General features: G+C 39.8%; 1 long non-coding RNA gene across 1 annotated transcript in view; it reads right to left on the bottom strand.

Moving 5' to 3' along the window:
• Positions 1-2,955: 2,955 nt before the first annotated feature.
• LOC140146793 (uncharacterized) overlaps positions 2,956-21,938 on the bottom strand; it is a 34,972-nt gene continuing 15,989 nt past the window's right edge. Inside the window, exons 2-4 of the long non-coding RNA XR_011858308.1 lie at positions 12,846-13,014; positions 7,577-8,661; positions 2,956-3,808 (exon numbers count right to left, since the gene is read on the bottom strand). This is a non-coding gene — a long non-coding RNA (uncharacterized lncRNA). The remainder of the gene's footprint in view (positions 3,809-7,576; positions 8,662-12,845; positions 13,015-21,938) is intronic.

Genomic DNA, 21,938 nt, shown 5'->3' with positions numbered 1-21,938 from the left:
AGAAATACATAACTTGAATAAGCGCCATGATGGAAGGTCAGGTCGGGTATCAAAGGTTATTATAACTTCAAATACTACTTGTATTTCACACCTTGCCTCTGTCACATATTTCCTTCATATTATTGACAGCAAGACCTAATTTTGACTTTGCTATTGCAAAATGTCATTTCATATCAAATTAGTAGACTTTCTTTGAAAAAACATATCACTGGTGCCTGGTGGGAATACCCGTCCGCCATTTCATTAAACTGGATCGTTTTAGCCTGGTTTGTGCCCAGATGTATTGGGGGCGCGCTATACTCTCATTGAACAGGCATAGTTCGGCAAACTAACAACGTTGTCATTTGCCAATATCAATTAACATGATCCAAGGGGTCGAACATGAATTATTCATAACGGATCGATAACTGGCCTCACTTTCTAGCTAGTAAACCAGCTGAATTTTTCATAGGTTTTGCGTTGCTAATAGAACAACCGTGAATTTAGTGTCACCCCCTTGTTAGAACACTCCCATAGACATGCAGGGAGCTCAACTGTGCACTGCTTGCACAGACATTTCTAAATTGATCCCATTCTTTTATTTTTCAATATTTTTCTGCAACAATTGGGGAAGTTAATGCCAATTATATTTTGTAACTATCTTGCAAATTACAGCAACATAACTTATTTCATTTTCCTGTAAGTGCGAGTCAAAATTGGTCCATCGCCACAGTGCGCTTAATTGCCACTGGCTGAGTTCAGCACTGCTCAAGAATGGCACAAAATATTCATGTCAATAATTTCAGATGAAAAACGTGGCCTACTGAGCTGTAATTTGGCAGAGTTGCCAGTAATACCTCTATCATACCCTCTGTAAAAAGGTTAAAAATTGAACATGTAGATCTCGAGTTACAAATTAAATCACCAGCTTCCCTTTGGAATTTCCATACTCCTTTCGAATCATGCTAAGAAGACACCTTTCTGAACATAAATGTGAAGTTTCGTGCCCATTCGATGTATTTTTCACCTGATTTCAACCCTAAACGTTTTCTTATATTTAGGCCTATACCATATACAACTTGCTGCTGGCTATACCTTGTTTAGAACTTTCAAAAGAAGTACCTGAATGTGCAACCATAACTGTTTCAAAATAGCCTGCGAAAGTCATGCAGGTAACTCCGAGGTCATGTATTGAATTGTTTTGAATGAGGAATACTATGGGAACCAGCACCTTTTGTTAGAAGTCACACATGAGCATGATGAGTGAAGTGTATAACCTCTATTGTTGTGAATGAGTCAATGACCTTCAATGACACTTAAGATTTAATTTGCATACACCTACTAATTCGTCGGCTGTATTCCATAGTGGCGTATAGTGATTTTTGGTAATTTTTTTGAAAATTGGCACATATGTCTTTAATAATGTTCTCTTTCATTTTTTCTAAGTCTCATCAGTCATAATTAGCTAATTAATTAGTAATTGATTAATTAAATGTGGCGTATAGTTACAAAGTGACATTTTTCGTATTCCATAGTGGCGTATCGACCATACGCCACTTTTTATACACATTTTATAATTATGAAATATCGGCAAAATGAAAAGCATCGTATGTCATAGTGGCGTACGCGTATCGGACCTATACGCCACTATGGAATACGATGTTTTTCATTTTTCCCGATATTTCATAATTATAAAATGTGTATAAAAAGTGGCGTATGGTCGATACGCCACTATGGAATACGAAAACTGCAGGGTATTGCGTTTTGTTCGTTTTCCATAGTGACGTATAGTTTTATTGTCAGTTTGCCAGCAAAAGTATGTATTTATTTCTTTTGAAAATATATAACAATAAAATCTATTTAGTTTACTACAGAAATTTCACATCATTTACAAAATATAATGAATGTCTGATTTACACAACTCGATTTTAAATTGGCATTTCTTCAAACCCGATTTTCTCGAAAAGTTGTTTATTCGCGGCGCCCCACTATACGCCACTATGGAATACGGACGACGAATTGGTCATATTAAACCCAATAACATTGACATTTTTGGTTGTGAAAAAAAATGTTTACCTGGACTTTGATTTTGCAATTTTGATTTTGTGCCATATATGTCACAATATGCTTGTTTCATGTTTGCATATATGTTAAAATAAAGAAATATATAAAGGTAAATATATGCTTATGCCAATTTTGCTCCCAATTGATATTTTTGGACCTTGTCATTTTATTTCGTTCCAATGACCGGTCAGAATGGGAAACTTTGAAAATTCATAATTCCAAAAGTTTTTGACCGATTTTGACAATTTAACCACCAAAATACTTCTATTGATGAGTTCTATCCAGAAAACAATATTTTGTAGCAATAGGGGCAACATGAAATTTTGATGGTTATCCCTACTTTGATAATACAGATAATATGTATTAATGGGTCGAGGCGATTGCATTGAAAAACCTAATAAATTATTCATAACAGTTATGTAATCAATCGATAGTGCGGACACTTTTCATTTGCAAACCACCAAAATTCGTGATCTTTTAGCGTTGGAAAAGAAACCACGTGAATAGAGTGCCCTCTCAAGAATAGGTTCTCTGTGATTGTACGTTGTTAAACTGCATGGTTGAATACATCATACATGTACATGTATCCTGCATACTGATAAAAAAAGAAATAATGTATTTTAGGCTTGTGATTATAATACAATGTATGTATTTTCAATAAACGTTTTACAAATTAATTGAATGATTAGATTACCGGTACCCTTTTGTTGTCTAGTGTGCAAGCAGTCAAGCTTCAATATATCACAACTGAAAAAAAATGCGATTTTCACAGTCACTGGTCATCTAGATGCTACACAATTCACATACACCTTCAGGTGTCAGAAAAGGTTTGAAACTCTTTTCACTCCAAAATGTTAAGTTCATAACCAGGGAATGAAAAGACAATGACTATAAAAAAACACCAGCCAAATATTACGGATCCTCCAAAAGGTTTTAGGACTTAAGAACATTTTTATTTTCACTGAAGACTAAGGACTTGGAAAATTTTTGGACAAAGGCTTAGCACTTTGATTTTTTTTTCACAACCAGGACGGCCAAAGGTTTAGCACTTAGATTTTTTCCACTAAAGGTTAAGAACTTAGAAAATTTCAGCCATAAGCCAAAGGCTTAGGACTTAGAAAATTTTCAGCCGAAGGCTAAGGACTTAGAATACTTTTGGCCAAAGGCTTAACACTTAGATTTTTTTCACTATAAAGATTAAGGACTTAGACAATTTTCAGCCAAAGGTTAAAGACTTGGACAAAAGGTTTAATGATAACTGTAAAAATGCTAAGAGTATGTCCTGAAAGGTTAAATTGTAAAGACTAACGTTAAGCATTCACAGTTGTTAACCTTAAACTGGTAAGAAGGTTAAGAAAATCCTAACATTAACCTTTAAATGTCAATGAAAGATTACGAAACTGCTATCTTAACCTTTCCATTGGGTAAGGGTTATGCTGACTTTTAAAATTGTTTGAACGTTGGGAGTATTATTTTCAAGTTAAATAACCAACAATGGACAATTGACAATGAAAGTTTCTTTGCAGGAAAAACATCGGCCGTACAATATATGGCGTGACAGTAGTCACGCACAAAGATAAACATTTCAACATGTTCAATATGCGACTAGAAATATACCCCAACCAAAAATCATGAAATTTTCAGGCAAGCTAACTTTAGTTATTCTATAACATGACACCCATTTTTGATTCCGGCGCTTTTTCTTGCTTGATGATATGAACATTTTTGTGTTCGTGACATGCAATTTTTCTCATTTTCCGAGCTACTTTGGGAGTGTTAACATTTTATAGTTTATAGTTGTAGTTGTAGTTTATAGTTGTAGTTATAGTTGTAGTTATAGTTGGAATTATAGTTGAGTTTATAATTGTAGTTGTAATTATAGTTGAGTTTATAGTTGTAGTTGTAATTATAGTTGAGTTTATAGTTGTAGTTGGAATTATAGTTGAGTTTATAGTTGTAGTTGGAATTATAGTTGAGTTTATAGTTGGCTAGATCGAGTATATATAACTAAAGACATTCTCTGTACCATTGTTGAAATTATGCCATAGCTTCCCATAATGCATTGTTGAAACTATATGCTATACCTATACCCGGTGGGCACTTCAATTTGAAATGGATATAGGTGTAGGGCTGGCGCTTTCGCACTAAGGGGCATTCGGTGAGAGCAACATGTAAAAAATATGGGGTCATTGGGTGAGAGCATGATTTTGGCATTCGGTGAGAGCAAAATGTAAAAAATATGGGGTCATTGGGTGAGAACATGACCTTTTTTTTTTAAATGGCATCTTTGGGTGAGAACCAAAACAGCGCCACAAAAACCTCGAAAATCGAATTTCTAGTTCTAAATGGCTTCAAAATTCTTTATTTTTTCAAAATAAGTAACAAAATCAGTGATAAATGAAAGTTGCTGTTCAAATTGAACTTGTAAGGGTCTTTGGGTGACAGATCAAATGGAAAAATAGGGGTCTTCGGGTGACAGAGCTGGAGCGAAGCATGTGTTCGTAAAAAATATGGGGTCTTGGTGACAGCGATGCTGAAAAAGGGGTCTTAACAGCCCTACATACGCGTCACCTCCAAAGTTGGAGTGCCCCCGGTACCTATACTCTGTAGCGGAATGTCTTCCCATAATGTATTGCTGTAGATTGTATTGTAATGCTTTCCCATAATGCATTGTTGGAATTCTTGCCCATAATGCATTTTTAAAACCATGTTATTGTCATGTTAAATAGGCCTACATCACAGTGCATCAGCTGTACCTTATATTCCCATACAAAGTATTGATGAAATGCCATAGCTTCCCATAATGCATTGTTGATACTATGCTATACCTGTAGTCAAATGCCTTCCATAATGCATTCCGTACCCTGTACTGGAATGCTTTCCCATAATGTATTGTTGGAACTCTTGCCCATAATGCATTTTTAAAACCATGTTATTGTCACATGTTAAATACATGTACACTATGTATTCTTCCCAGAATGCATCAGCTGTACCTTATATTCCCATACAAAGTATTGATGAAATTATGCCATAGCTCCCCATAATGCATTGTTGATACTATGCTATACCTGTAGTCAAATGCCATAGCTTCCCATAATACCATAGCTTCCCATAAAATTATGAAATTATTTCATTCCCATGAAATTATGCCATAGCTTCCCATAATGCATTGTTGATACTATGCTATACCTGTAGTCAAATGCCATAGCTTCCCATAATACCATAGCTTCCCATAAAATTATGAAATTATTTCATTCCCATGAAATTATGCCATAGCTTCCCATAATGCATTGTTGATACTATGCTATACCTGTAGTCAAATGCCTTCCATATAAAATGCATTCCGTACTCTGTACTGAATGCCTTCCCATAATGCATTGCTGTACCCTCTATTCGAATCCCTTGTTGAAATGGTAAGTCACAATACATCAATACATCCTGGTAATATAGATTGTGAAATTTGGTGGAAAAAAACAACTTATTGTCATTTTGTGGTCATATGGGGTCGAAACGCCCATAGATTGTTGCAGAATTTTGGGAAAGAACAAAGAAATGAGACAAAAATCCTGGATTGTACAGGGCAAAATATCCTTCTCCATCAGCATGTTGGTCGTGTATGTCAATCAATCATAGGCGTAGATCGGGGGGGTGTCTCCCAATATTTTGGCAGGGGGATGGTCCATACAACGCCCCAATTTCAAAACCCACATATAGAATCTCACACTTCAAAAGTCACCATCTTGGAAGGTTGTCCACAAATAGAATCCTGCGCTTCAGAAGGCACAAATTGGGCACTGAATTTTGTAATTTGTCCACTTGTGTCGTCGCCATACTATTACTAGTATCTTGATGTCAATGTGAAGATCCTTACTACAGGACCACAACTGATGAAATGGTGTCCTTTGATACCTGTATACCATGTATACAGGTCTAACCAACCAATTATAACAATTAGCCTCAATCCCATTGGCATTGTTCATAATTCTGCATTTTTTTCAATATGATGAAGCCCTTCCTGGGTTCACTGTGAAATGTTACATGAGTCCTTTTTGTCAAGGTAAACAAAGATACTAAACTGGGGTCCTGGGAGTTCTATAACTTCATGCTTGGAGTTGAGACACACAGTGAGGGGTCAATGTATTGATGATGTTAAGCAGGAAATGAAAGCCTGTGGGTGGTCAAATCATGGCCAAAACAGCAACCCATTATGCAATTTATAGAAAGCTCATGTCACTTCATGACTTAATTAATTTTTATAGCATGATCCTTAATCAATTCAATTCAAAGACCCAGAAGAGCAGAGGCATACCAGCATCAGCAGTAATGGGGAGTGGGAGAGGCTGGTCGATATTGCCTCGGCTCGAAATACTGGGACAAAATTGACCAAAAGTATCTTCTTTTGTCCTGGTTAGACCACCATTTTTAAACATTCTAATTTTGACCCAAAATTTCTCAGTGAATATCAACAATATTTTAGAAGAGGGACAGCAGGAAGATTTGGAAATTTTTCACCTCTTGGCCCCTTCTTAATTCTCCCACTCATGTAGAAGAGTTTATACGCTGTCTTTTGAAGGTGAAAATAAATAGGGTTCTATGTACAGGCCTGTCCAGTGGTTTTACTTTTGGCTCCATCACCCAAACACCCCTCATTTTGGACTGTGCACTAATTATGAGCTGTGGGGATTTGGCACTTTAAAAGAAGGGGCAGTACCCCGGGCAGTACAGAAATGTGTGCAAAATGTCATGCTTGCTATGCTCGCAAATAAACTATATAGGGACCGTTCACAAACACTTGTAAGGGGGGGGGCCTGATGCAAAAAAGGGGCACCATTATGTATCATTGGCCCCTGGGCACCACAACCCCTGAACTACACCACTGAACACTAATTAAACTAATAGAGTGCAATAAATTATGTTATGCTAAATGGTACTAAATGGTACAATTGTTTTTAAGTACCGCATTGTTACACTCACCCCACTATCATGACTATTTTAGCAGTATAGGCATGGTAGGTGATCAGATCTATACCAAGTCACAGCACAGATCCTGGAATTTATTTCCAGGGTCTGTTTTCGCAACTACTAATCATGCTAATAGTCTCCCACAGTGAAAACATTTAATATGGCCATAAAACTAATTCCCTTTGTTGTGCCCTCAAGTATTTTACCCAGGTCTTCCAGAAAAAAAGAGTATCTGATGATTTGAATCTATAGACCTAGGTTTTGAATTTACTAGGTTTAATACCTGATCATCATGAAAGATTTCTTACTTCTGTGATCATATGTAGCATAAGTGAAATATTCAACCCTAACTCTAAACCTACAACTACTATAAAGTAACTATTAACTCAACTATAACTCTAGACTCAACTATAACTCTCTAATTATAACTCTCAATCCAGCTACAATTCTAACTGCAACTATAAATGCAACTATAATCCAACTACAATTATAAATGATTATAAAAATGTGATTACAACTATAACTACAACTAAAACTACAATGTCAATGATAAAAATACATTTACTCCTACTTTGGACATGTTCAAGCTTCTTTTTTTCCATTTAATTCAACTTTTACACGTTATTTGTTGCTTTACACAAATGTTTGATATCTTATCTGTGGTCAGGGTACATAAATGGAGCAATATATGACCCGTGTCTTCCATTTCTGGAGCTATTTTGATAAAAAGCGTTTGCCGGCTAAAATTTCAACATTGTGTTACGTAACCCGTGTTCACCAACCCGTATAAATTTTCTGTCGAACAAAAGAGGTCACGAAGTTGCTGTCGTACTGTATACATACAATAGGCTATCATTTCCTGAAGGTCACCAAAGGTCTAGCATACTTGGTTCTATTAAGTTATGAAGTTTTTTTTTATGTCTATTTTCTTATGTATTTTATTGTTTTTTTCACTCCATATTTATACCTTTATCTCAGTTTCAAATTTGCCGCCTTTGGCCCCCACAAACCAGATCGTGTCACATATAGAAAGTCAGCATCATCAAAGACCCCAATTTTGTCTCAAAATGCCCTCTGATATCAATTTCTGAATAAAATTTTATAAAATTTTAAAATAAATTTGTGTAATATTTCAAGTGATGTGCCTGCGATGGGCTATTTCAGTTGATAATGGTTGAAATCAATACACACCCCATTTGGAAGCAGGGACTACCTTTTGAGGAGAGTGAGCGCAATCACTCTCTACTGCTCTCCTTAAATCTGATATATAGGAGTGATTTTTAGCTCCCCTTATTTAACCATTCTCTCCTTGCTCTAAACAGCTCTCCTTGAAGGCTCCAGAAGAGCTATTTAATGCTCTCCTGTAAATTCCAAAAGACAGTCCCTAGTGGAAGACATGACCTTTATAATCTCCCACACAGGTAGTGTCATATTCAGGTAACCAAATTGAACTCTCGATCCCTATTGGGAATATTAAGGCCAGGCATGTCTTCCATGCATGTGTATTGATTTCAACTGTAATAGCCCAATATGGGCTGAAAGTTGTGGCAATTTGCCTAGCTGCACACAGTTCATTTTGAAGGAGACCAAAATGCGAATGTTGTTCCGTCGTATCCAACATCTTGCCTGGCGACATCCGAGAAACTGACATACATTCTGAAAAGGAGGAGAAATGAAATGAGAACTATTATTCATAGCAGGGGGTACTAGTAATCTATGTACATGGAGTGGTGACACAAGGATTTGTTTTTTGAGGGTGGGGGAGTGGAATTTGGGGTAAAATCTGGGTGGGGGGCATATTTCAAGATGGACACCATGCTTGGGTACAAAAACAAGTAAAAAGGGTTGTTTTTTCAGCATTGGGCAAGTACAGCGCTGTACCTGTTTAGGGTGTCAAAAATGCCAAAAATCAGGGTATACTTTTCCAAGCAAAATACTTTAAGTACCAAAGTTTAATGGCAAAATAAAAAAGGGTGAAATAGGCTATGTTTGGTTTCTATCAGAACACATCATAGGGTAAAACATTAAGAAACATCAAACTAAACACCTCAAAAGAAATAAGTCCCCCTCTGAACATGTAAGTCATGGAAATCTCTCATTTTCACACTTAGTAAACAGTCATATAATTATTTCAAAGTTAGTTTTGTTGGTACAAAACGAAACCTTACGATGTTATGACAACATGTTCAGAGGGGGACTTATTTCTTTTGAGGTGTTTACTTATATAACCTGAACATGCATTTTTACTTTCTTAGTGTTAAAAAAATGGCAAAATGCTTGTTTAGGGTATGTTTTGCACGCACTGAGTAATACCCGTTTAGGGTGTGTTTCTAGAGTCCATACCTGAGCATGGTGTCCATCACGTAATGTGAGTGGCACCCTGGGGTAAAATCAGAAATTTTCCTAAAATTTGGCCCATACTATAATAGATTCCATAATACATTGGAGCGTTGGGAAAAGGTTAAAGAATAAAGAGCATTGGAACCCGACCATTGTTCGAAACAGGTGATGGAATTTTAATTAAAGTTCAATTATTATGAGTTAAATTAATTTAATTCAAATTTAATTTCAACTTAAAAGTATTATCAATTGATCTCTTCCTCACTGCATAGTATGTGGAGCCATACCAGTGAACCTGTCAAATAACAATACCTGTATAAAAATAAAAAAGGATACTCCAAACTGTTGTGGATGGCTTTTCTGTAATTTTTTATCCAGACTAGGGGGGGGGGGTGGCAAAGACAATTACTTGGGGGGATATCCACTACTTTTAATCTTTTAATTATGACACCCCGACCTATTTAGTTTCATATTTTTGAACCCCTTTACAAATTTAAGGTTTAAAGAGTATTCACAACCCTTTACAAATTATCAAACATGCACTTAGCCCGGAGGGGGGGGTACTCAAGTTTGGTTTTGGTAGGGACGTGCCGCTGAGAATTTGAAAGTGGACCCATAAATATACCAATTTTTCAAGAAATTTGGACCCATTGATATACCAAAAGTCAAAATTTTCGGCCGAATGTAACCCAAATTGTCTTAGTTTATGCAAATTTTCCCAAAATGTTGGGAAAATTTTAATTTTTTTTGCTAGATTAAGGAAAAATTGGGCTATTTCAGAAAAAATTGAGAAAATTTTGAAAAGAGGACCCATTCATATACCAAAATAGGCTTTGAAAAAGGGGTCATTGATATACCAAGAGGCTGAAAATGCTACCCATATTTGCGGCACGTCCCAGTATGGTCATTTGTACTGAGTACCCCGTGGCACTTAGCAACTTGCCAACTCACCAAAAATGACTGCATGCTCATCAGCACATTTCTTGAATGACCAGATTATTTTGCGTTATGTAGCAGCAACTTTTGGACTTTGGGCGACAGATACATTCAATTTGCTAAGTAAATACATGTAGAAATGTATTGAGCAGGCAGTCATTTCATGTTTTCATGGTTTAAAATTATATAGGCCTATTTAGTTTTTGTGAAAATGACAGCATGGGCTCTTGCCAAATCTCAAGTCCCTGTACTAGCCCAATAAAAACAGGTTCAAGTTTGGTTTGGTTAGGGGTCCCAGTAGGGGTTTGCCGCTGAGCATTTCAAATTATTTTTTTCAAATTTGGACCCATCCATATACTACCAAAATAATTGAATACATGAATCCAAAACCCACCCAAGTCCATGGGAAGTGATTTTGACAAAAAAAACCTGTGTATCATTACACAGCCGTGACGTTAGTCACGGCTGTGTCTTTTTTCTTACAGGTTCTTTCTTTCTTTCTGCCGACCACTACATTTGCTCTAGCACTCACATGCTTACACCGATTTGGACCTAACTTGGTCACAACCATCATTGACCATGCCCCTACATGTCACATGAAACTCGTGGGGTCAAAGGTCACGCTGGGGTCATAGGGGTCAAAAACGTGATTTCAACTCAAAATGCTTCTTCTCCTACAGATTACGTATGACGGTGACCCCACTTGCACACATGCATTGCTATTACCCAGTGTCTATGGGGTGTACACAGATTTGGGGTCAAAGGTCATTTAGGGGTTACTTAAAGGTAAAAAACAAAAAACCTTCAAAAATTTTTATTTGCTAAGAAAAACATAGGACAGTAACGGTATGTTCACACATAAATTATAATTACCCTGTGTATATGTATTTTTTTATTTAGGGTCAAAGGTCATTAAGGGGCCACTTCCGGTACAAAACGAAATACCTTTAAAATGCTTCTTCTCCCACAAATTACGTGAGGACAGTAACACCACTTGCATACATGCATTGTTATTACCTAGTGTCTATGGGGTCCTCACATATTTGGGGTCAAAGGTCATTAAGGGGTCACTTCCGGTATAAAACGAAAAACCTTCACATGTTTTTATTTGCTAAGAAAAACATAGGACAGTAACGGTATGTTCACACATGAATTGTGGATGCCCAATTCATATGTGGTATTTTTTTGGGGGGGTCAAATGTCATTAAGGGGTCACTTCCGGTATAAAACGAAAAACCGTCAAAAATTTTTATTTGCTAAGAAAAACATAGGACAGTAACGGTATGTTCACACATGAATTGTGGGTACCCAATTCATATGTGGTATTTTTTATTTGGGGTCAAATGTCATTAAGGGGTCACTTCGGTCTGAGCGAAAAACCTTCAAAATGCCCCTTCTGCCACAAGTAACATAGCAAAGTGGTGCCACATGCCCCCATGCATTGACATTAGCCAATATCTATGGCCGTTTTCATATATTTTGGGGTCAAAGGTCATTAGGGGTAACAACACGGCTGTGTTCGTGGGTTAGACCACAGCTTAGTCTAGTTGTAATTCCTTCAGTTAGATTTACCTGGTCAAAAGGGTAAGTTGTACGTGCAAATGGGTGGGTTAAACTGTATTAGTTATGACGATTAGCATTTCAGGGACTTCGTGGGGTTCATTTTAAATTCTGGACTTGGGTGGTTTTTTGAATCATATACTAAGACAATAATGTTGGAATGAGATTACCACTAGTAAGATAATACAAAATAAAGCACACAGTTATGTATAATGTTGATAAGCATTCTGCCATGTAATATAAACCACACACTTTCCTTGATTAAACCCATTTTTTTTCAAAAGTCACTCTCCATCAATGAATGTGTTATAAGTGGACTTTTATACATACTGGATTTCAATCAATGTGTCACAAGACTCAAATTATGGACTTGGGTTGATTCTTTCATACATGCTATTTTTCACATGTTCAATAGACACAGAGGATGAATTTGAGTTGTTCTTTCATACATGTGACAGGCCTATGTATAGCAACACTTTCCCATGCTTAACTCAATTTGGCCAAAGCATGGACTTGGGTGGCTTTTGTATTCATATATTCAATTTATTGCATGGCCTAGAAAATATACCAATGGTCGAAAATGTGGCCAATGTTTGCAGCACGTCCCTGTAAGGCGACAAATAAAACCTTGTTGTACGGGTCATACTATACAGATTAATGTCAGCAAGAGAATTTTGTATTGGGACTGATTATTATGTGCATTTTGGAGTTGTTTCTTTTTTCTTTTAATTTTGATAAAATCAGCTGTTTTGGCCAAAATTTATTAATTTTGGCTGAACAATTTTAGACAAAAATCATTCAATTTTGTCAGATTTTGGTGAAATTTTAGGGTAATTTTAGTCTCTAGAAAATAGAAAGAAAAAAAAGCTGCCCCCCTTATCAAACCTAAAGGTCCGTCCGCCCGTATAGAACAGGGTGTTTTCCATCGCCTAATAGTCATTTGTACTGTACAACTCCCCTGATCATGAGCCCTAGCTGTCATGAGGTTCATTATTTTACTGTACCTATCTTTAGCCACTCCAATAGAGCCTAATAATTCGGTTATTTTCTCAGTGTAGCATTTGTTTTCTTCCTTGCCAATTTTCCCAATGCTGATACAATTGACAAAGGCGCATGGCTCCTGTGTTCCGCAAATGACATCATCTGATCTGGCAGGACATGAACCAAAATAAACTGCAGAGGAAGAAAAATATCAATGTACTGTAGTTAGCGTTTTATCCACGCCGGTTGAGGATATCAGGCACAGAGTCTTCCCAACCCGCACTAAGCTTAATATACATGTATATATTGGTCACCGACCGCACCAAAAATCTTTGAAATCACAGAAAATTCGCTTCAGTTACAACCAAGATGTTGCTGTTTCTTACCTGATAGAACAGTAAGAGATGGATTCATCCGTGTGGTGAGATTAAGAGATGAATTTGTCCGTGGTGTAGCTGTGTGCATGGAAATAGCATGCTGTGTGTATTGAGGGAGAACAGCTACACCACAGACAATTCATCTTTTAAGGGGGTACTATACCTCTGGCCAATTTTATGCCAATTTTTGCATTTTTCTCAAAAATTATAGCACATTGGTGGCAAGTAAGATACATGTATGTACTACAACTACTGTACTGAAAATTCAGCAACTCAAAGCAAACTAGTTATTGATTTATTGATCAAATATTGGTTTTCCCTCATTTTGACTGTAACCCCACAACTGTTGTCTGTGCTGAAATAAAATTTACAGTGCAGTAGTTGTAGTTCCTGCCCTATAATATACATATCTTACTTGTCCCCAATGTACTATAATTTTAAAGAAAAATGCAAAAATAGGCACAAATTTGGGCAGCAGGCCTTCATTTATGAAAATAGCAGGAGCTCAGTTAGTCACTCTCCTATGTGTACTGAGGAGCTTGACAAGGAGCTCAATTATGTAATATCAATATTAAACCATAGGATTTTCAAGAGGTGAGGAGCTCAATAAATTGAGCTCCTGAAATACTGTTCAGGAGAGCTGTAGGAGCTCCGGCTCAATTGAGCTCCTCAAAAATGAAGGTCTGGGGCAGGGGTGTAGTATATACCCCTAATTAATCTCCTACACGGACAAATTCATCTCTTAATCTTTCTCCTTGCACACACTCAGCTATTAAAATTAGCCTGCACTAAAATTGTGCTGGCTATAACTCTGACTGTAGTGGGTATATCTCATATATATGCCAAAGAGTTGCAGATTTGTCCATAAATCTCTATACCTTAGTAAACACAAATTTAAGAAAGTCCACAGTTATCCCATCCTACACCATAACCAACCTTGTTATGACTATGATAATTTGATTGATAAGGTCGTCTACAAAATCTTGTTCTGTTAGTTCTAATTTGATTTCAAATTTGCTTCCAAATACTCAAAACTGAGACAATGATTATCCAGGGGCGGATCCAGGAACTTTCAATACGGGGGGGCGCCGAGCCACAGCCGCTGCCGCCAGGGTCTCAGCTAGAAATTGATGTTTGCCCGTCATTTGAATAAAAATGCCTGTTCTAATTTGACCTTTAAAACATTTACCAGACCTCTACAGCCCATTGGGTGTTCAAAGAGTTCTGAAAATGGCCTTGTTTTGCAAAGCTGGTTTACTAAAAAGGTCAACAGCCTTTCTTAATACATACAATTATAATGCAGCATCTGTCTAAGGCATTAATTTTGCCTGTCCCAGGAGCAAACTCCCTGTCTAAAATGACGGCCAGACGGGTGGCTAGCTATAAGACACTGGCTGCCGCGGCGTCTCGGCGCCCACACAAAGTCAGGCGCCGCTCTGCAAAAATACACAGAGTCAGGCGCCGCTCTGCCAAATTTTTTGGGGCGTGCGCCAGGTGCGCCTCCCTCTATATCCGCCCCTGTTATCAGTTGGTGCATTTTCAAAAGGTGTGTGGAAATGCTTCAAATTGGGTGTCATTGACCCTGAAAAATAACTTTCTGGGCAAAAAATGTGTCCACATTTGCCATATATATTGAAGCTAAATTTGCTACAAAAATGTAAAAATTGTTCAAAATGCAAGCAAATAATTTGCAGATTTGGTGTGAATTCAAAGATATGAGCAATTAATGAGTTTTCAAAACAACAGGAAACAAAAGGAAATATTACCTTTGTTTGGCTGTATCTCAAAATCAATATTTCCGATATTGGCTGATTTTGCTTAATCGCATATCACATACATGCCCCTCTTCACAGGGGGGTCAGTCCATGTCAAATCAACCAGGGGTCCTCTGCAGGTGACCCTCTCAGATTTTGATGAAATTCCATCAGAATAATCTTTTGTGGCCACAATGAACCCATACAAAAATTTGGCCTCATAGGCCATGTCGTTTTTGAGAAATGACCCTTGAAGTTTGGTCCGGACCCCCCTTTTTGGAACTTGCGAGTGTCATTGGTGATTTTTACGAACTTTCGTAGCTCATAACTTCCTGTTCTGAACAGATATAAAGCTGCAAAGTTGCATTCTAGCTAACCATATATATGTCATATTTTCAGAATCTGGCTCTAAGTTATGAGCACCCAAAGTTGGTCATTTATTCAACCGCAAGTGTAATTTTGTCATTTTGGGGGTCCCCTGGTGCCAAAAATATGTGATCATATGACTCAAATGTCATAGATACATTGTCTATGGGTACATATCTGAGCCCACAAGCAAGTCAGTACCACGTTCTGACAAGTTGTTTCTACTTGGTGACTTCAATGCTCGTGTTGGATCAGATCATGCAGCATGGCAGAAAGTCCTTGGTCATCATGGAGTTGGAAAGGAAAATTCAAATGGCACCCTTTTGCTGGCCTTGTGTGCTGAGAAGCAGTTGGTCATTACCAACACACTGTACACCCAGAAAGACAGCTTCAAGACAACTTGGCGACATCCACGCTCTGGTCACTGACACCAAATTGACTTCATCATCATTAGGCAGAGAGACTGGCATGATGTCAAACTTACTCGTGCAGCCAAAGCATCAACGTGTCACTCGGACCATGCCCTCCTGAAAAGCAAAGTGTCCATCCACTTCGAAGCGAGCCGACAGAATCAACGTGTCCAACGAACCAAGAAATTAAATGTTACCAAGCTTGCAACCAGTGAGGCACAGGCCACTCTCAGGGACAACATTGCATCTGCCCTCGTCGACCTCGTAGACACCGAGTACAGTGATGCAGCTAGCCACTGGGAAGAGCTCCGTAAGAAAATTTATCAGGCATCAGCTGACTCCCTGCATGGGTTATGTAAAGAAGAAGCATAAAGACTGGTTTGATGAAAATGATGTCTCGGTGAACACTCTGCTTGATGAATTGCACTCCCTTCACATCGAGTATGCCAACAACAAAGACTCTCAAGCAAGGAAAGATCGCTACAACCATGTGAAGCAAAAGGCTCAAGCGAAGCTACGTGAGATGAAGGACAACTGGTGGCATGACAGGACACAGGAATTACAGGAAGCTGCTGACACAAAGAATATCAAGAAGTTCTTTAGCGAGCTCAAGGCGGTCTATGGACCTTCTTCCAGAGGAACCAGCCCACTACTTGACCTTGATGGACATACTGTGATCAAGGAACCGTCACTCATCACTGAGAGATGGGGATGGGCTCAGCACTTCAACCAGCTGCTCAACCGCCAGTCAACAATCTCTGAGGAGGCAATTGCAGAAATACCACAAAGCCCAGTAATTGAAGAGCTCGACCAACCACCTACTGTTGAAGAAACAGTAAAGGCGATCAAACAGCTTTCTAGTGGCAAAGCTCCAGGCGAGGATGGCATTCCCCAGAAGTTTACAAATATGGTGGAGATAAGCTTGTGTCCGAGCTAACGCGCTCTTCAAAGAACTCTGGGCAGAAGGTGAGGTTCCACAGGATTTCAAAGATGCTCTGATAATACACCTCTACAAGAACAAAGGGATAGACGCATTTGTGACAACCATCGTGGTATATCGCTGTTAAGCATTGCTGGTAAGATCTTCGCCAGAGTGATCATCAATCGTCTTACTACCCATCTTGATAGCACCTTTCCAGAGAGTCAATGTGGCTTTAGAGCTGGCAGAGGCACAACAGACATGCTATTTGCAGCTAGACAAGTCCAGGAGAAATGCAGGGAACACAATCTAGACCTGTATATGGTGTTTGTTGATCTCACCAAAGCCTTGGACTCTGTCAGTCGTGAAGGCCTGTGGAGGTTACTACTGAAGATAGGATGCCCACCAAGAGTAGTTAAGATAATTCGCTCATTTCATGATGGCATGATGGCCCGCATATCTGACCTAGGGACAACATCAGAAGCATTTCCAGTGTCAAATGGTACCAAGCAGGGATGTGTTATGGCCCCTTTATTGTTTAGCATCATCTTCTCTGCAATGCTTCAAGATGCCTTCAAGGACTGTAACGAAGGAGTCATGATCAGGTTTAGAAGCGATGGTGGAATCTTCAACCTTCAACACCTGAAAGCCAAGACAAAGGTGTCTCTATCACTTCTGCATGAGCTACTATATTTGCTGATGATTGCGCCCTGATTGCCTTTACCGAAGAGGATCTACAGAGCATTCTCAACGACTTTGCTAGAGCAGCCACACGCTATGGTCTTACCATAAGCATTAAGAAAACAGAAGTGATGTTCCAGCCAAAGCCAGGCAGCCCACCTATAGACCCAGTCATCAAGATCGGCTGACGATCAACTAAAGGTTGTGCAGAAGTTCTGCTATCTAGGTGGCTTCCTCTCACAGAATGCCTGCATTGATGACGAGATCACTTCACGAATTAGCAAAGCAAGTGCCAGTTTCGGACGGTTGCAGCACAGACTCTGGTCTGATCATGGCATCCGACTCAGTACTAAGCTCGGTGTATATAGAACAGTTGTGCTATCCACCCTCCTTTATGGAAGTGTCTCTTGGACCTGGTATCGCCGGCATGTGAGAAAACTTGACCAATTCCATCTAAGGTGCCTTCGTAAAATCTGTGGTATCTCATGGAAGGACAGAGTACCAAACACCGCAGTACTTGAGCGCTGTGAATCGGAAGGTATCGAGGCAATCCTCATCAAAGGTCAACTCCAGTGGGCTGGACATCTTGTTCGCATGGATGATAGCAGAATACCAAAGGCCCTGTTTTATGGTGAGCTAGTCAATGGTCAGCGTTCACGAGGAGGTCAACACAAGAGATTCAAGGATGTCCTTAAATTAAAGCCAAGAATTTTCCGCGTTGAGGAAATTCCGCGAAAATCGCGGAATTCGGAGGTAAAGCGGAAAACGCATTTCTGAGAAAAAAATAAAAAAATAAGCAAAAATGACCTAGAAAAAGGAAAAAATACAATTGAAAAGAAATAAATAAAATACTAAATGAAATGGGTCTTCAAAATTCATCAAAATAAAGTAAAATCCGTCATATATTTACCGTGCACAACGCTTCCATTGCAGCCATGATACCCAATTACCCATCCCAACTTTGCAAATCTCAATGATCGTCACAAGATTCTTGTGAAATTTTATTATGTCAGAAATGTGCTAAAATTACAAAGCGGAGAAAAGCGGAATTTAGCATTTGTAAAGCAGAAAATTCTTGGCTTTACCTTAAATCCAGTCTGAAAGCTTGTGATATACCTACTGCATCTTGGGAGAATCAGGCTCTCACCCGTCCAGAGTGGCGATCCGCTTGTCGTGCTGGTGTTAGGAAATTCGAGCAACGACGTATCAAGACGCTCCAGGAAGCCCGCTCAGCCCGCCATGCTACACAAAGCCAAATTCCACCAAGCAATACTGATTATGTCTGCCCTGATTGTCAACGACACTGCCGTTCCCGCGCAGGATTGGTCAGCCACCGCAGAAAACATCGAACCCTCAAACAGCTTTGAGAGAAAGGAGATCTGTCGGATACGACGGCTCACACCATCATCATCATCATCATCTGAGCCCACAAGCAAGTTTGAGCAAATCAAACCATTGATGGAGGAATAGGCGGATTCCAAAGTTGGGTCCGGGTGAAAATTTGCCAGAGACCCCCCCTCTTTCTGACCAATGGTTGACCTTGTGGACAGTTAACACATGAATTGAAATTTACAGCCATGAAACAGACCTACAATGTACCTAGAAACAAAAATTCAGCCTTGGTACTCAACTCCATCATAGTTAGATGGCTCTTGAAAATAGGGAGGAAAACCTGTTATTTCTTGTCCAAGGGTGTTGAATTCGACAGCCATGGTAACAAAATATGCCAAAAAGGGGGGGGGGGGGGCCGGGCCAAACTTCAAATTTTTGTATGGGTTCATTGTGGCCAGTGTTCGAAATAAGCACTTATCCTCCGCCAATAAAAGGATTAGGGATTAATCTAATGTGATAATCACAACCAGGCACATGTAGCTTCCACGAGTGCAGAGACAGAGAGAGAGAGCCCATGCAGGCTCAGTGCACCTTAAGGGCACACAACTATGAATCAACTGGCGTAACTACCTCATTCTCTCTTTTTGTTTTTTAAAAGAAAAAAAAAAAGATCACTTTCCTCACAAGGAAGTGAGGATAACACTACTAAACAACTACTACTAACAACTGACTTGCAGAAACCAATCTAACAGCTTATGTGAATGAAGACACTGTTGGTTTAGAACACTCAAAATAGGCAATGTGCCAACAGTCAATAACATCAACAGTTCAAGAGTCTTTTTGTCTGCAATGACAAACTGACATTCAACATGAATGTAAAATATATGGTTCAAAGTTCAAAGAAGTAAACGTCAGTTCCAGAGTTTTCTTTTAGAATTCCAAATGACATACGTAAATCAGTTCAAAGTTCAATGAAGTGACCATATAGGAGGACACCGATGATGGATTAATGTCATAGTACACAGTGACCTGTCCATTTAGTTTAACACATAGTCTTTCAGGTGCTCAGGAATTAGTTTGTGAGGGCGCGCGGAACGCCTTTGTGTGAGCAACGGTGGCATGATCTCAGGGCCAACCATACTAGCTTGGGGGATACTTTCGCTAACCTCACTGCTGTTACCGGTACATGGATTAGACTGTGCAACCAAACCGGAGGTATTGCTGGAGCTATGACCGCTATCGTGCAAGGGATCGTGAGGATCTGACTCAGAACTGGGGTGCGAGTGATTAGCATTCCTGGGCAGGGGGTCACAAGTAGCAGGTGTGGACAACTCGCCAGGTATGAAAGGAGGCTCTGGAGGAGTACATTCAGGGACCACTTCAACGAACTCGGAATCCTCGGTGGGTGGAGACGACTTGGGAAAGGGACGAGAATCCAGGTCAGGATAATACTGGACCTTAAAGCACTCAGATTTCTTGATACGATAAGAAGTATTCCGAAGCTGAGAACCCACAAATTTGCGGATGTTGCACCATGGGCCTTCGATAGTAGTGACTAAGTAGCGATCTCTAGCATGAGATTTCGTAGGGCACGGTGGCTCAGTGGTTACGGCCTTGGACTCATAATCTGAGAGCTTGCTCGACGTGCGTGGTTCGATTCCCCGTCCCACCACCGTGTTGCGCCCTTGGGCAAGGCGCTTTGCCTCGCTTGCCTCACCCCACCCAGGTGCAATGGGAAGCTGTTAGGGGTAGTCACAGTCGTTGTACTGATGGACCCTCGCCACTTGTAGGCTGCAAACGTGGTTCCGACATATTCTAATGACGGCGGAATAAATGTAAAGCGCTTAGAGGCTGTTTACGGCATAAAGCGCTATATAAATGTCTACATTTATTTATTTATTTATTTCTTGCGATCTGAGTAGAGGTAGACAAGATCACCAACCTCCAACTCTGCTGCTGGGGAGGCAGAGGCTAATGGGGCCTTTGAATGAGCACTGTGTGGGTGGTTGGCTTTTCGCAAGGCATGCTGGGCCTGAATCATTTGACAATCAGTGAAAGGAACCTGCTCATTGGTAAACTGGTCTCGCTGAAACCACATCTCACGGGATGAAAGACCTCGGGATCTGATCACAGTATTAAGGGCTGCAGTAGCAATGGCAAGTGATAATGCTGTAGCGGACCACCTGTAGAATCTTGTCTGAGCAACTCATCTTCAAGCTCACGAATGGCTTTCTCAGCAACAGGATTCTTGTTATTATTTTTAATACGACCGATCTCAACCGATAGATGGTAACGTGTGAGAAGTTTGTCATTGGCGAGTCGAACAAACCCTGGTGCTGGGTCAGTACGAATGACTGCAGGGGGCCCTCAAGTGGACGAAGTTCAATGCACAATTGAATCAGGGCATCACGCATAGCGTGCCATGTTGTTCATTCTCGACAATGCAAGAAGCTGTGTAGGGGCGTTGAGGTTTCGCGCAGCACAAGGACTAGCTGGCGGCTACGCTTCAGGATATCAGCTGCAAAAGAAATGCCAACTGCATCGGAGGGTCACTTGAGGACTGCTCGATCAATGTCTTAGGGGCATTGGACAGAGAAGCACACTGGTGACAAGTTGATGTCACTTGATCAATAGCCTTGTCCATATCAAGAGCATAAAAGTAACGCTGGGTCACCAAACTGAGCTGATGTTTGGAGGGATGGTCAAGTTGGATGTGCAGGGCAGTGAGAAGACCATTTAAGACCTGTCTGGGAACAACAATACAATCGCGAGTTGGGGACAATGGTTGATCACGACGAACAACAAGTAGGCCATCTCTAGCGATAGATGCAACCTGCAAATAGCGCTTCCCATCTTTGACAGAAGTAGCTTTCTTTGAAGGGCGAGTGCCCTGAACTAGATGAGCATGTGTTCGTCGCAGATCCGGGCATTCCTGCTGAATAGCATGCCAGGCTGCTTTGCTGGCAAAGGGGAGCTTAGCTTTCCCTGACAGAATGTCATGTGCGGAAACACAAAGGAGAGTTGCTTCCTCTTCACGCTTGATAAAGGAGCATAGTTGACAAGGGGGCTCAGTGCAGTCAGGGGCATTACGACTAGCAAAGTCTGAGGGGTGTTAGCTGATCCTGCAAGATGACGAACAGATGCTTGGAAACGACTGACAGTGGAGAGGAATGTGGACACGCGAGGACTGGCTGAAAACTCACCCGGCAGAGCTTTTCATATGCCTGAACACAAGGTTTGCTGTCAGTGAGGATACATGTCTTGTGTTTGGACTGAA

Source organism: Amphiura filiformis, chromosome 2, assembly GCF_039555335.1.
Source record: "Amphiura filiformis chromosome 2, Afil_fr2py, whole genome shotgun sequence".
NCBI lineage: Eukaryota > Metazoa > Echinodermata > Ophiuroidea > Amphilepidida > Amphiuridae > Amphiura > Amphiura filiformis.
The sequence above is the reverse complement of the archived record's forward strand: the minus strand, read 5'-3'. Positions and strand labels throughout refer to the sequence as shown.